Source organism: Myotis daubentonii, chromosome 3, assembly GCF_963259705.1.
Source record: "Myotis daubentonii chromosome 3, mMyoDau2.1, whole genome shotgun sequence".
NCBI lineage: Eukaryota > Metazoa > Chordata > Mammalia > Chiroptera > Vespertilionidae > Myotis > Myotis daubentonii.
In genome coordinates, this window is record NC_081842.1 from 80,257,540 (window position 1) to 80,273,292 (window position 15,753).

The following is a 15,753-nucleotide window of genomic DNA, read 5'->3' on the forward strand; positions in this document are numbered from 1 at the left end:
AGGACAATTATTTCTCATTGACATAACAGCTCTGAGCATAAGCAACCTAGGATTCAAGGTAGCGCCAGTCAGGGCCCAGTTTTCTTCTACAGTGTTCCCCCCTTATCCATAATTTTACTTTCCGTGTTTTCAGTTACCTGCGGTCAACTGTGGTCTGAAAATATTAAATGGAAAATTCCAGAAATAAACAATTCATGAGTTTTAAATTGCATGCCATTCTGAATAGCGTGATGAAATCCCACGCCATTCTGTTCTGTCCCACCTAGGACGTGAATCATCCCTTTGTCCAGAGTATCCACACTATGTACCATACCACTTAGTAGCCATCTTGGCTATTAGATTAATTATCAGAGAGAAAGAGCCTACATTCACAAAACTTTTATTACAGTATATTACTGTAATTGTTCTATTTTATGAGTAGCAGTTGTTGTTAATCTCTTACTGTGCCTGTAAAATTAAACTTTATCATGGGTTTGTGTGAGTAGAAAAAAACATGGTATCTATAGGGTTCGGTACTATCTACAGTGTCAGGCATCCACTGGGGGTCTTGGATCACATCCCTGCAGAAAAGGGGGGACTACTGTATCTTGTTGTTCTTCCACTCCAAAGGTGTTGCCCTCATTTCCAAGGGCCAGGCTAACTAACCATCACAGCCACATTCCAGCCAGTGGGAAGGTGAAAAAATTAGGAAGTGAGAGCATGTTTCCTTAATGGACTCAACCCAGCAGTTGCTTAGATCGCTCCCTCCTATATCCCATTGCTTGAATTTAGTCACATTGTCACAAGTTGTGAAGGAGTGTGGGAAATTGAATATGAATTGAGAGTAACCACATGCCCAGCTAGAAATCAGGGGTTCTATTAATATAGAAGGAGGGAGAACAGATATTGGGAAAATTAGCTGCTGCATCTGTCACAACGATAATAATAAAAGCATAATATGCTAATTAGACCGGATAGCCGAACGACCTTCCAGACGAAGTCGGGGCTGCAAGGGCCAAGCCCCTTGCATGAATTTTGTGCATCGGGCCTTTAGTCTGCCATAAAAGAAAATACTGTCACAGACCTCTCTTCTCCCACAATCTTCAAACAACCTATTCTTTTTCACATTGCTGCACCACAGCCAAATATTTTGAGGGGAGATGGTGGGGACTGGAACTACAGAGCAGAAGCAGACCTGCTTCAAGATCCTAAGCATCTTAAGTATCACTGATAAAGAAAGAATTATTTGGTGATGGCTTGTCAAGCTCAGAATGCTCATAACTTACCATGTCCAGAATATTATAAAGGGATTCTTCAAATCATTCAACAGGCAAATATGTAGCTCCAATCTGTGGCTGGTTAACTCACTTGTTTAAACCATCAGTTTGGAAGCTCAAGACCACAGCTTCCATTTCCATATAGCCCAATTGCCGGGAGCCGGTCCATGCTTGCTGTTTCAAGGGACCTGGCATATATGGCATACTTTTCTTAATATGTTTGCTCACCTTCTTGGCACTATGTGTTTTAACCAAGGTCACCTCTGAGAAAGGTTGTTTCCCCAGGTAGGGATTTTCCCCTGAAGTTAGGGAGCGAATAAAACCCCTTAACTAAGTGCCAGGCGGGTAATTAATCATTTTAACTACGAACAATCATGCTTAAGCTACATAATCGTTACTCCCTGGAATGGAGATAAGAAACGCCCTAACCTTTGGAATAGAGATTGATGGGATTGAATCAACTGGTATAAATACAGATGTAACAAGACAGAAAGAGACAGAGCTTAGAACAGAATTCAGAAGACAGAACCTACACGGAGCCTGGAGACAGAAGAACTTCACTGGAGAGAACATGGCAAAAGATCCTGGACTGAACCTGACTATAGAACATGGCAAGAGAACCTGACTAGAACCTGGTGACTGAGCCTGGCTGGAGAGCCTAGCGAGGGAACATGGCCACAGAACTTCCCTGGAGATCCAAAGCAGAACCTCTCTGGAGATCCAGACCAGAACTTGGCTGGAGATCCTGGCTGGAGATCCTGGCTAGGCTGCTGATCAACTGAACACTGTCTCCGTGTCCTTCCTTCTTCGCCGACTCCGTCTACACCTTTGGGGACCCCTGGACCCACTGGGGTTGGACCCCGGCACCCAATGAGTTCTATTTCACTCTGGAGTCAATGACTCTTTTATAATGTGGACCAGTCATCTTGAGTGTACACAAGTGTTGGTCACAGAAGTAAATGGAAGGATAGATATAGGAGACAGAGACAGGAAGAGATAAAAGGTTGGAATTTAGAACACTGGACAAGACCCATCATTACAATGGGTCTACCGTAACCCATTATGTAAACACAAAGTAGCCCCTACTTTGTGCTTGACATTACTAAGGTCATGTGAGGGACACAAATGCAACAGAAAACAGGGTCTTTCTCCTTTAAAAGTGGTATCTTCCGTTTGGAGGATATCAAGATGTTTGTTAAACAAGTTGATTTCCAGGTGGTGTACAAACACATGCAGGGTGGTTTGATGCCAACTGATGCATATGTGCTTACAGAAATTCAGAAAGAGAAAGACCATTCTGTATGGCTCCCTTCCTGGGAATGCTTCCTCTGTCTTGTTTGCAGCATAATTCCTGCTCACCTCTCAGGACACAGGGCACTCCTCGCCCCTTCTGCTCAGATTTAGTCACGCTCTCCCCTGTGACACTACCCTGATTTGTACAGTCTTCTGTCCTATCCTCTTTCCTGCTTAGAAATAAACTGCCTTGCTCCCCTATTAGAGTGAAAGCTTCTTGAGAACAGGCACCTTGTTGTTTCACCTTGGCATCCACAGCCCATCACAGAGCACTGGTCCAATATCGGGTTTGAGGGAAGAGTGAATCTCTGAAGGCTGCTGTGGGAGGCAGTGCCAAACTCAATGTGAGGTGTGACTGAATCCAGCTGTGGGATTCTTGGATTATACAGAAAATTATGTATCCCAAGATTATTTAGAAGTTCACTGTGGGATAAAACCTAGTCTCAGTTATTTGGAGATTATTTTAATTTTTAAAACAATTTTATTTGCAAGTCACTAACAATTTTATTTTTAATAAACTATTTTTGAATAGTTTTCTATTTATAAGAAAATTTCAAAAATATTACAGGTAGTTTCCACAAACCTGCACCAGTTCCCCCTATTATTAACATCTGCCATTCAGAATGCATCACATTTAGTCATCATTTCTCTTTAGGCTCCTCGTGGCTATAAAAGTTTCTCAGACTTTCATTGTTTCAAAGAACTTGACAGTTTTGACGATCACTGGTAATGTATTTCAAAAATTTCTATTAATTGAAATTTGTATGATGGTTATCTCATGATTAGACTGGGGTTATACTTTTTGTGTGGGGGGAAAAGATCACAGTGGTTGCCATTTTTTTTATCACTTCATATAGAGGTTGTATATTACCATTATGTATATTATCAATCTTTTTTTTAAAAAATATATTTTATTGATTTTTTACAGAGAGGAAGGGAGAGAGATAGAGAGTTAGAAACATCGATGAGAGAGAAACATCGATCAGCTGCCTCCTGCACATCTCCCACTGGGGATATGCCCGCAACCCAGGTACATGCCCTTGACCGGAATCGAACCTGGGACCCTTCAGTCCTCAGGCCGACGCTCTATCCACTGAGCCAAACCGGTTTCGGCATATTATCAATCTTTATGTTGACTTTGACCATATGACTGAGATAGTGTCTCTCAGATTTCTGTAGAAGATGATTTTTAAAGAAATCATTTTTAACTTGATAGAATTTAGATGGCTGGTACATAGGGCATTCCAAGAGGAACAACTTATCCTTTAAAGACAGAGGGTGTGTGTGTGTCTATGTGTGTGTCCTGGGGTGGTTGTGGGTCAGGGAGGTTGAGATAAGGAAAATGGCCAACTTGATCTATCTTCTGATCTATTCAAGAACTACTAAAGGAAGCTTGATTTACCGATTTAATAACCAAAGGAGGGTCAAGCAATGCAGGTCTTTACATGTATGAAAGAGACATTTATATTTTATGTAATCTATATATATAAATGCCTAAGGGACCAAGCAACTTAATGACCTTTTGACAGGTCACTATGATGTGCACTGACCACCAGGGGGCCGATGTTCAACGCAGGAGCTGCCCCCGGTGGTCAGTGTGCCCCCATAGTGGGAGGATCGCTCAGCTGACTGAAGGGCGCCAGATGCTGGGCTCACAGCTGGCGAGCCAAACTGCAGCAGTGCCAGCCTCTCCCGCCTCCATGGCAGCATTCTACCTAGCAGCAGCAGCTGAAGGCACTGCGCAGCTGGGATGAGCAGGAGTGGCATGGCGCCGGCCCGGCTACAGATCTATATTAATAATAGAGGAATATGCAAATTGTCTGGGACACCATCACAGTAATAGTAATGACCAAACAGCAGGCTGCATGGGGCAACAAGGCCAGAAGGGGGGTTAGTGAGGGACAACCAAATGACTGAATAGCAGGCTGCGTGGGGCGACCAGGCTGGCAGGGGGGTTAGTGAGGGATGACCAAACGACTGAACAGCAGGCTGCATGGGGCGACCAGGCTGGCAGGGGGTGCAGTTGGGGCAACCAGGCTGGTGGGGGGAGGGGGAGCAGTTGGGGGTGACCAGGCTGGCAGGGGGGGGGTAGTTGGGAGCGACCAGGCTGGCGGGGTTGGGGGGCAGTTAGGGACAATCAGGCCGGCAGCGGGGGACAGTTGGGGGTGACTAGGCCATAAGGGAGGGCAGTAAGGGGCAACCAGGCTGGTGGGGGAGGCAGTAAGGGGTGACCAGGCCGGCAGATGGGGACAGTTGGGGGAGACCAGGCTGGCAGAAGGGGGCAGTTGGGTCCACCAGGCCAGCAGAGGGGGGCAGATGGGAGTGACCAGGCTGGCGTGGGGGGGGCAGTTAGGGGCAATCAGGATGGCAGGCAGAAGCAGTTATGGGTGATCAGGCTGGCTGGGGGGGCAGTTAGGGTTGATCAGGCAGGCAGGCAGGTGAGCAGTTAGGAGCCAGCAGTCCCGGATTGTGAGAGGGGTCCCGGATTGGAGAGGGTGCAGGCTGGGCTGAGGGGACCCAGCCCCTGTGCACGAATTTCATGCACCGGGCCTCTAGTATATAATAAGAAGACATTGTAGGTGCTTAAGTAGAAAAATGGTAAAAAAGAAATAAGTATTTTAGATTATTTTTTGGAGAAGGTAAGATACAAGTAGCAAAACAGGAGAAATCTGAACAGCTACAATCCAAGATGAGGGGTTGATGGTGAAGGGTCCTAACCAAGCCTCAAGAGTAAGAACCAGATGCCAGGCCAGGTGTCAGGGTATATTTCAAGGACTAGGAAACAGAATGAAGAATGGAAGACTGAAAAGACAGCTGCAAGACTGAACTGAACTTGGGGACAATCCCAGGATGGCCTTAGGAGGGAGAAGGAAGCTTTCTTCACATTGATACACTTGCAAGACAGGGATGGTACCACTGCCAGAGAGGTGTCGTCCACCACAGAGCCTGCTCCAGGCAGGGACAGGAGAAGACACTCAGTTTATTTAGAGTCTGGTGGGCTTTGACCTGATGGTGAGAGATGCCTGTGCTCCAAGTGATAGGAAGATGACAGGTGGGGCAAGGCCTCAAGAGAGAACTGGAGATCTCTGTAATAAGAGGGAGAAAAAAGACCGACTGGAAATTAGTAACTCTATTTGCAGGCAATAATAATTAGATTTCTTTAAAATCTCCTCCTTACTTACTGCATGAATTCATTTAACAAATCCTTTCATCATAGATACAGCGAGGGTAAATGCCACCCCAATCTATATGGAATTACAACTAATTCCAAATATGCAGGGCCAGCATGGAGAGTACATCAATTGTGTTTTACTATGTTTCAGAACAGGTTTTCTCCTTAATGGTCCTTGTGACTCTATAAATGCAAATGTTTATGCTTATTATATATCATGAAAAATATCTGTGGAGTAAGCCTTGGGGTTATCTTTCTTTCAACAAAGAGTTACACAGGATTTCTAATGCTTTCTTTCATTTTCAAAACCAACATTTGTGTCAGGATAAATTTTATCCTCAAACAAGTTATTCTCTATGATGTCAAATAGCAGTTGATAATTTTTATGATTAGAAATGTTTTTGTTAATTACTGGATAGTGTAATGAAATTTAAGTCAAAAGTGGGGCACATCGTCCCTTTTTAACAAGTAACTCAAAAGTTTCTCCTGTGTGTTACTAAAACACAGGATCATCTAATCAAATTTTCCTTTGAGGCATCCAGAATCCTCCCAGAGATTTTTTTCTTTGCTATCTTTCTTCAAATAAAAAAAATAGATTTTTATTAGAAATCAAAAGCACCTCTAAATTAAAGCTTGTGAATCCTAAATATTAATTATTTAATGAGCACATCCAAGTCAGTTTTCACCTGATGAGTGGCTGGCAGCTGTGTTCGCATCTGCTCTTTTTCTTGGGATGAGAGACAATGGGGAAAGCTAATGGAACGTTGACCAGTCTCCAATTTCATACTACTAATAATAGTTGCCTTTCCTCACCAAAGACAATGCTGTCCCTGTTATTTGTTCTGCCAAACCAGAGTCACCAACACAAAACATGTTAAGAGAGGGCTCCGGGGTCAGATGCAGAGAACAAATCTCAACTCCTTTATCTACCAGCTGTGTCATCTGGATTCAATTACTTAAACTCTCTAAACTTCAGCTTTTGCACCTATAAAATAGTAAGTGATGATAGTAACTACCTTCTACAGTAGTTGAAAGAGTGGATGATGTAGTAGGGTGTAGTATGGAGGGATAAGAGCTGCTACCATTTGCTGAATGCCAACCATGTACCAGAGACTGCTTTAGGTGTTTTTATGTATTGCCTTAGTAACTGCTCATAACTCTATTATTAGCTCCATTTTACAGCTGAAGAAACTGAAGCATAGCAACTTGCCCAAGATTCACTAAATTACAATTCCAGGATGTTAACCCAGGTATCTGGCTCAAGGTCCACACTCTGACTATTAGTTCATATTGCTTCAAGGAAGGAGGTAAAAGTTCTCAGCTTTCTTAGAAGCAAACACTGGTCAGTGAGGGCTCAGATTATTAGCTTGCCTCAATAGAGAAAGAGAAAGTGATGACCAATTTCTTATTTATGGTCCTTACCAGAGACAATAGGAATAGCTAGCTACCAGAAGACATATTGATGGATATGATGATGACATCATTATCCACTAGGAGATATGAGGACAGATATATAAGGCTTTAAAAACTAAAGGGACCACCTCACCAATATGATGGCTACTATTTAAGAAAAAACAGAAAATAAGTGTTAGCTAGGATATGGACAAATTGGAACCCTTGTGTACTGCTGGTGGGAATGTAAAATTGGGCAACTGCTATGAAAACAGTATAGTGGTTCCTCAAAAAATTTAAATAGAATTACCAAATTATCTGGCATTTCCACCTCTGGGTATATACCCCAAAGACTTGAAAGTAGGAACACAAAAAGATACAGTACTTGTACATCAGTGATCATAGCAATATTATTCACTATATTTAAAAGTAGAAGCAACCCAGATATCCACCAATAGATGAACATATAAAGAAAATGTGGTGTATACATACAATGGAATATTACTCGGCCTTAAAAAAGAAAATTCTGACACATTCTACAACATGGATGAATGTGGAGGGCATTACACTAAGAGAAATAAGCCGATCACAAAAGAACAAATATTATATGATTTCACAAATAGAAGAGTGGTTGTCAGCAGCTGAGAGGTGATAGGAATGGGGAATTATTTAATGGATATAGAGTTTCAGTTTTGCAAGATAAAAATAATTCTGGACATGGGTGGTGGTGATGGCGAACGCATTTAATGCCACTGAACTGTAAAGTTTTAAAATGGTCATGATGATAAATTTTATGTTTTACCACAACTTAAAAAATACTAAAAGGAAAAAACCACCTGCTAATAGGAATAACCCATAATAAAGGAGGTTACGGGAAATGACCTCCGCAGCCTCCCTTACCTCCAAGTGCATCACAATGTTTACCAAATGGATAAGGAGTCTAAGCGACACCACTGTGGTGGGTCAGAAACCACAAGTCCCAGCGTCCCCCAGGGAAGCTCTGCAGACCCCTATGGGGACTGCCACTCATTGCCCCTCCTCCACTTCAATAGATGTTACCTTCTAGGGACCTTCACGTCTGCCTGCCAGACACTCCACCTTCACCCCATAACTCCAAAGTGCAAACTAGAATGAGTTTTCTCTCTTCAAGCATAAGCATGCAATCTGCATGCCAATATTCCAGGGCCAAAGGGGAAGTTAAAGATCAGGTTTTTCTTTCTCTAAATAAAGGGATCTTACAGAGCCCATACATACTCAGATATAAGATAAACAAAAGTAAGTTTTACTTCAGCTACCTGACCTCACCAGGCCCTGCGCAGTGAGAGGAAAAATTCATTACCACTCTAGGCAGGCTGAGCAGCCTTGGTTAGGAGAGGGAAAGCATGGTTTCAGTAACTGGCAGGGATGAGTGCTCCCTCTCATGGCCAGAGGAGAAACAGCAGCTCCACAAGCAGATTTTTTTTACTTAACATAAATTCAGTGGGTCTGGGACTCGGAGAGAACATAGTGGGATGATTTCTCTCTACTCCATGATATCTGGGACCACAGCTGGGGGTGAATCAACAACTGGGGCCTAGAGTAATCCAGAGGCATCTTCATTTACAGGCCTAGCTGTTGATGTTGGTTGTCAGCAGAGACCTCTGCTGGACTGTGGGCTGGAATACCTACATATGTCCTTTTCATGTCATTTCTCCATGTTGGCTACTTTGAGTTTTCTCACAGCATGATTCCTGGGTTTCATGTGAGCATCCCAAGGTAACAAGGTGGAAAGGCATTGAATTTTAAAAATCTAGCCTCAGAATTCACAGAACATCCTTTCTACCATATTCTCTTAGTTGAGGTGATAAAGGTTTGCCCAGGTACAAAGAGAAATAATGCAGACCTCACTATTCAATAGGAGGAATAACAAGGTTACGTTGTAAAGAAAGTATGCAGGATGGGATATATTGGTAGCATCTTTAGAAAATACAACCTGCCGCATGTCCACCTGGCTGTTCAGTGTCTTGTCTGTGATAGATGCTAGACATGGTGGGCCTAGACATGGGACACAAGATGCGCACACTTTTGCCACCCCCTCAGGTCCCTCCACACGCCTCTTCCCAGATATCTTGGCTATTGAACTTCAAATATTGTCTTACGGGCCCTTGACCCGCTCAAACATACCATTCACTTCTGCTCAAGACTACGCTTATTCTTCTCAGTCTATTTCTCTCTCCATTCAAAGGTGATGACTAAATGTACATCTTGAAGCTCTGGCCACTAGGATTCTCCTCACCACTGTCCTTTAGGGCCACTCCATGAGGAGGATTGTAGTGCAGCAGTAGTCCATTTTCAGTTCCACCAACATGCCAAACCTGAACCAGTCTTGAACATTTTCCTCCATCATCAGCTGGTCATAGGCAACACCTCATTTAACCGTAGGTGTGAGCTGAAGAATACCACAGACTTGGAGATCTGGACCAGCTGTTCATGTACCTACAACTTCTGAACCCACTTAAATGTGATCTCATGTACACCATTTCTATTGTTCAGTGGGTTTTTGCTGTGCATACCTGACCTTATAAAAACCAGGTCCTGAAGGGCAGCTCTGCTCACATAACCATTTGATGTTCCATAGTCAGATGCTCAGTTTCTACTGGAGTGCAGTATTATGACAGTAGGTGCTTTCTGAATTGTTTGGCTGCAGAAGTCATGGCCTTACTCTGGAACCTGAGGAGTTTGTGCTGTGACTCTCCTTTTAGGTCCTGCTAGGTTCTACCCTGCATCATTATCTATCACCTAACACCTTGAGGTCGATCACATCATCATGAACTGAGTGGATGAGCAGCTTGTATCATAGCCTGAACATGCTGCCAAGCCCTATTGCCTCTTGATCCTACTCAAAACTGGCAGTCTTTGATTCACTTATAAATGGGTTAGGAAGTATTTCCAAGTGTGGCACAGGCTATCTGTACAATCCAAAGAGATGCAACAAGTACTGTTTCTTTTTCTTAGTGATGGGAAATGAATGATAAAATAACTTTCCTTTACCTTAAAGGGGATAACCAGGCATGCCTCAGATATCCAGATTCCTAAAAATGTGATCAACGTTGCAGGCTCCTGGACAGTTGTAATTTATCACCCTCTGGCATGTTAAGGCACTTATTTCCTTCTCCCAAGACCCAGTTAATATGGTGTCATCAATACAACAAATCAACACAATATTTTGAAGAAGAGTCAGGTCAAATTTTTTTGAACTATATTATGACAAAGAGCAGGAGTAACCATCCCTGGGAGGGTTCATAGAAAAGCATTCACAGCTTTGAGTGAACATGAAATCAATCTTCTCAAGTGAATGCAAACTGCTTTTGATCTTCTTCCCTGATAGAAATTGAGTATAAGTAGCATACATTTGCCAGATCAAAATCACACAGGAAGTGCTAGAGGCTGTGATGATTGGTTCATCCAAATATACAACACCTGCTAAAGCCTTTGTGATAGAAGATACCATCTGATTAAGTTTACAGTAGCCCACCATCATTTACCATGGTCCATCTGATTTAGGCAAACTGAACCCTCTCAGCCTCTAAGTCCTTTAGGTTGTCATTAACCTCTGCAGTTCACTGGAGTGAGATAGCGCTTCTGACTTACTATCTTTACAATGTAGTGGGGTGGGAGAGGCAGACTTAGGGGCTTCCATTTGATCCTTCCTACCCTAATGGTTCCTACTTCATATGTCAGAAGATCCATGTAATGGTTCTACCATCTGCAAAGTATAGCCATCTCAATTATGCAGTCAGCAGCTGAAGAGATGACCATATGTAGAGAGCGCCTGCTTCTAGCCTTAAAGGCTGAGTAACTAGGGTCATTTTCGCAAAACTGCGAGCAAAATCTTCCTCATTATCTGAATCATCCTGCTCACGGTGATGCTTGTCCCTCTCTTCCTCAAACTGCTGGATTCAGATGACAATCACCTCAAGGGCCTTTCTCAGGCACTCTCTACAACCATAAGTTGATGGATCCATGGGAGCCACGAACTGTGAAACAGATTTGAGTCAGGACTCTATCACCTGGCTCCTGTATGCCCCACTCTAACAGGAAGTTATGGAAGCAGTTCAGATTCTCTTCGTCCATGTAGTTCACCCTGTTATCCAACATCTCTTGAAAGAGCCAGACACTTTCCATTTCCTCACTGTACAATTAATCTGAAATCTGGTCATAGGTTCTGTTGGAAAAGGTTTGAGTACATATTGCATACAGGGTGGGGCAAAAGTAGGTTTACAGTTGTGAGTATGTGAAAGACAGAGTTTATTCTTGTATTATTATTTATTAACTAGTGACCTGGTGCATGAAATTTGTGCATGGGGGATGGGTGTCCCTCAGCCCCGCCTGCACCCTCTCCAATCTGGGACTCTTCGGGGGATGTCCGACTGTCCCATAGGGATTGGGCCTAAACCGGCAGTTGTACATCCCTCTCACAATCTGGGACCGCTGGCTCCTAACTGCTCACCTGCCTGCCTGCCTGATTGCCCCTTAACCGCTCCCCTGCTGGCCTTATCACCCACAACTACCCTCCCTTGCCAACCCAATTGCCCACAACTGCCCTCCCCTGCCGCAACACGCCTCCTCCACCAGGACCAGCCTCCTCCGCGCTGTGCAGAGCCATGGGACCCCCAGGCCTCACCACGCAGAGTGGCTGCTGAGCCCCGTCTCCGCTGTGTGTGCAGCCATCTTGTGGTGGCCATCTTCTGATGATGTTGCGCGAGGACCACCTACCCTTTTATTAGTATAGACTAGAGACCCGGTGCACGAAAGTTGTGCACTGGGGGGGGGGGTGTTGTCCCTCAGCCCAGCCTGCACCTTCTCCAATCTGGGACCCTTTGGGGGATGTCCAACTGCCGGTTTAGGCCCGATCCCTCTCACAATCCGGGACTGCTGGCTCCCAACCGCTCGCCTGCCTGCCTGGCTGATTGCCCCTATCCACTCCCCTACCAGCCCGATTGCCCCCAACTGCCCTCCCCTGCTGGCCTGGTTGCCCCTAACTGCCCTTCCCTGCTGGCCTGGTTGCCTCTAATTGCCCTCCCCTGCAGGCCTGGTCACCTCCAACTGCCCTCCCCTGCTGGCCTGGTCGCCCCTAACTGTCCTCCCCTGTAGGCCTCATCACCCACAACTGCCCTCCCCTGCAGGCCATCTTGTGGCTGTGGGCACCGCCATCTTTGAGGGCATGGCAGTCAATTAGTATATTCCCTCCCGATTGGCTGTGGGCGCTGCCATCTTTGCAGCTTGCTGCTCAGTCATTTGGTCGTCCCTCACTAACCCCCCTGCCAGCCTGGTCACCCCACACAGCCTGCTGCTCAGTAGTTTGGTTGTCCCTCACTAATTCTCCTTCTGGCCTGGTTGCCCCATACAGCCTGTTGCTCAGTCGTTTGGTTGTCCCTCACTAACTCCCCTGCTGGTCTGGTTGTATCACGCAGCCTGCTGTTCAGTTGTTTGGTCATCCCTCACTAACCGCAGTGCTGGCCTGGTCGCCCCACACAGCCTGCTGCTCAGTCATTTGGTTGGCCCTCACTAACCCCCCTGCCGGCCTGGTCGCCCCACGCAGCCTGTTCAGTCGTCTGTTCAGTTGTGATGGTCGCTTAGGCTTTTATATATATAGATTTTTGCATTATTTTCTATAGGAAGAACTGTAACCTACTTTTGCCCCATCCTTGTACTGGTTGTGTTGCAGAGAACTTTCTCAGGGGAATTCATATTCCCTTTAATCAATGGGCTCTAGGTTTGAGAACTGGCTTATATCTGCAAATGGGTCCAGAGATCATGCTTTTCCATTTGGCAGTTGACATCTGCCTTCTGCTCCTGATTGTATTGCTTCTGTTGTTGTTATATAAATCAACCAATACCCTCATTAACTTCTGACCTATCTTGCCTCTAGGAACACCCTATATGTCAAAGATCCAAGACTGCTAATTACATTCACTTTGTTTCTGATGGTTAAATGCTGCAAACTGCCTTTGCTTTTCTGGAATCCTATGATACTCAGTGCCCCCAGGGCATCTCCTATTGTCATCTCTGGCCTGCACAGGACAGTCACCATTGAGCCCCTCATCTTAGTCAATGACTACTCACTACGGCAATCTTACTGCTTTAGTGAAAGGATTGTCCTCTGCCCCCCCCCCCCCCCCCCCCCCCCCGCCCACAAGAATAGTCAGCTGGCAAATTCTCTGATTTCAAATAAGAAATCCATTCTAAGAAGTTCACTTCTGAGCCTCCTGACCCTTTCCCTAATAATATGCCAAGAAAGTTCTGATGTCACCATTGTGTCCAAGCTTGAAGTGGCCATCCTAACACAAGGGGGTTAGGACTTGCTGGGACATTAAATCCTCAGCTACTCGAAAGTATCCCCATATCAACTTCTCTCCTACTCAGCTTTACATACTGATGGTCCAATATTCTCAAGATCCATTACACTATAAAATTCTTGGTTCCTGCTGATATATCTAATCCTATCTAATACTATTGGCTAATCAGCATGATATGCAAATTAACCACCAACAAAGATGACGGCTAATTTGCATACTGCAGGCAGGGCGGGACAGCGCCATCCCGCCTGTCCTGCCGCCATCCGGGCCTGTTATCTACGACCCGACCCGGGCAGCAGGCATCTCGTGTGCGACCCGACCTGGGGTGGCCGGGCGGGGCAGAGAAGGCTTGAAGGTGGCTCTGGCCAGAGCGAAAGCCTGGGTCCCGGGTGCCGGAGGAAAACTGGTGCCAGTAGCCAGGGGAAGGGAAAGCCTATTGCACGAATCTTTTCGTGCAACAGGCCTCTAGTGTGTGTGTGTGTGTGTGTGTGTGTATATATATATATATATATATATATATATATATATATATATATGGCTTTTCTTATAAATAAGAATTTTCTCCTGTAGTAAGAACTGCACTTTCCGCCCTAGCTGGTTTGGCTCACTGGATAGAGCATCGGCCTGAGGACTAAAGGGTCCCAGGTTCAATTCCGGTCAAGGGCATGTACCTTGGTTGTGGGCACTTCCCCAGTAGGGGTTGTGCAGGAGGCAGCTGATCGATGCTTCTCTCTCATCAATGTTTCTAACTTTCTATCCCTCTCCCTTCCTCTCTGTAAAAAATCAATAAAATATATATATTTTAAAAAAAAAAATAAATACAGGATACACAGTTAAATCTGAATTTAAAAAAAAAAAGAACTTCACTTTCCATTCTGTCTATACTGAGATATAACACTAGTTTTTGGTGAAGAAGCAATGAGAGAAAGTGAGGGCATACACAGCATTTTGTGAGGCAACTGACTAAGGTGAGGCCTTGAATCATCTCCAGATAATGTTTGCTTTTTTTCCAGCAAGGGGGAAGGGGCCCTTCTGTCAACCCAGAAGGCTCAGGAACCTGGGGATTCAGGGACCTCAAGCATATCTATCCAACTGTCCCCATCACAGTTCCAGAGTTTGATTTGACTTTAGCAAAACAAATATGTCAGCCTGGGCATCCCATCTCTTTATAGCTCTGCCACCCTTTTGATCAATTTCTGGGCTGAACTTAAAGTACAGTATGGCCTCTGGTTGCAGAAAATAAAGGTCTCTGAACAATGGTGTGTGGGTATGGATCATTTCTGGGTCACAGACAGCTTTGGGAATTTGTGAAAGCCATAGACAGATGGGGAACCACCTACTAGATGGGTGACGAGAGCAAGTTACTTCTCTGTGCCTTAGTTTCACCTGCCTCGACCTTTGCAGTGAGGTTCAGGATCTGAAGGAGGGGCCGACGCACAAATGAAAATGCTATACAAGAAATAGGAATTTAGAAGGAATTGGGCGGCCAGGTGGAGCCTCTTTCTTGAAGAGACACACCGAGATCTGACCTAGTCTGCTTTTTATTTAATTTTAGATACACATCTTGACCTCAGTAAAGCACGGCAAACAAGTAGCAGACAGTCTCAAAGGTCAGTAAAGATCAGTAAGGTCCAGTAAACATTTACTTGGAGGCTATCAGGTCAGGAAATTGCTTCGAGCCACCACTATCTCAACATAAACAATTGGTGCCTAGCGTCAGCCCTGCTAACGCTCAAGGTCCATCCGCCTCCCCATTCCTTGGTGCATGCTCATAACAGTATTGGCAAGCGGTGGCTTCCCACATTCACCATTTATAAAATGGAGAGAATAACAGTGCAAATTTGGAGCAGATGCTTTTTGGACCCCTCAGCCCACCTTGGAAGCTATCCAGCCAAGGAGTAAAGTTCTGGCAACTGGGAGCATCCCACCTCAAGCAGGGTGAAATGTGTAGTTCTACTCTTCTGCCTGAGGGCTTTCTGCAATGGCACCATAACCTGGGAGTCGCTGGAAATTCAAATCTCATGGGACAATCCTCATCCAAAGGAAGATGACGGTACGTGGGTAAATGCCCTAGCCTCTTCCTTCCTGAGGAAAATTCTGAGGCACAATCTACATTATTTCTCAGTTGGTACCCAACAGGATATAAAAGCCAGTTATTGCCCATACCAATAACCAGTTTAATATTCACTTTCCCTGCCTTTATTCCTGTTCCCCACCTCCCCGATCATCTCCCAAATAAACTACTTGCATCTATGCCCTGTCACAGGTTCTGCTTTTGGAGGAACCCAAACTAAGGCAGTGA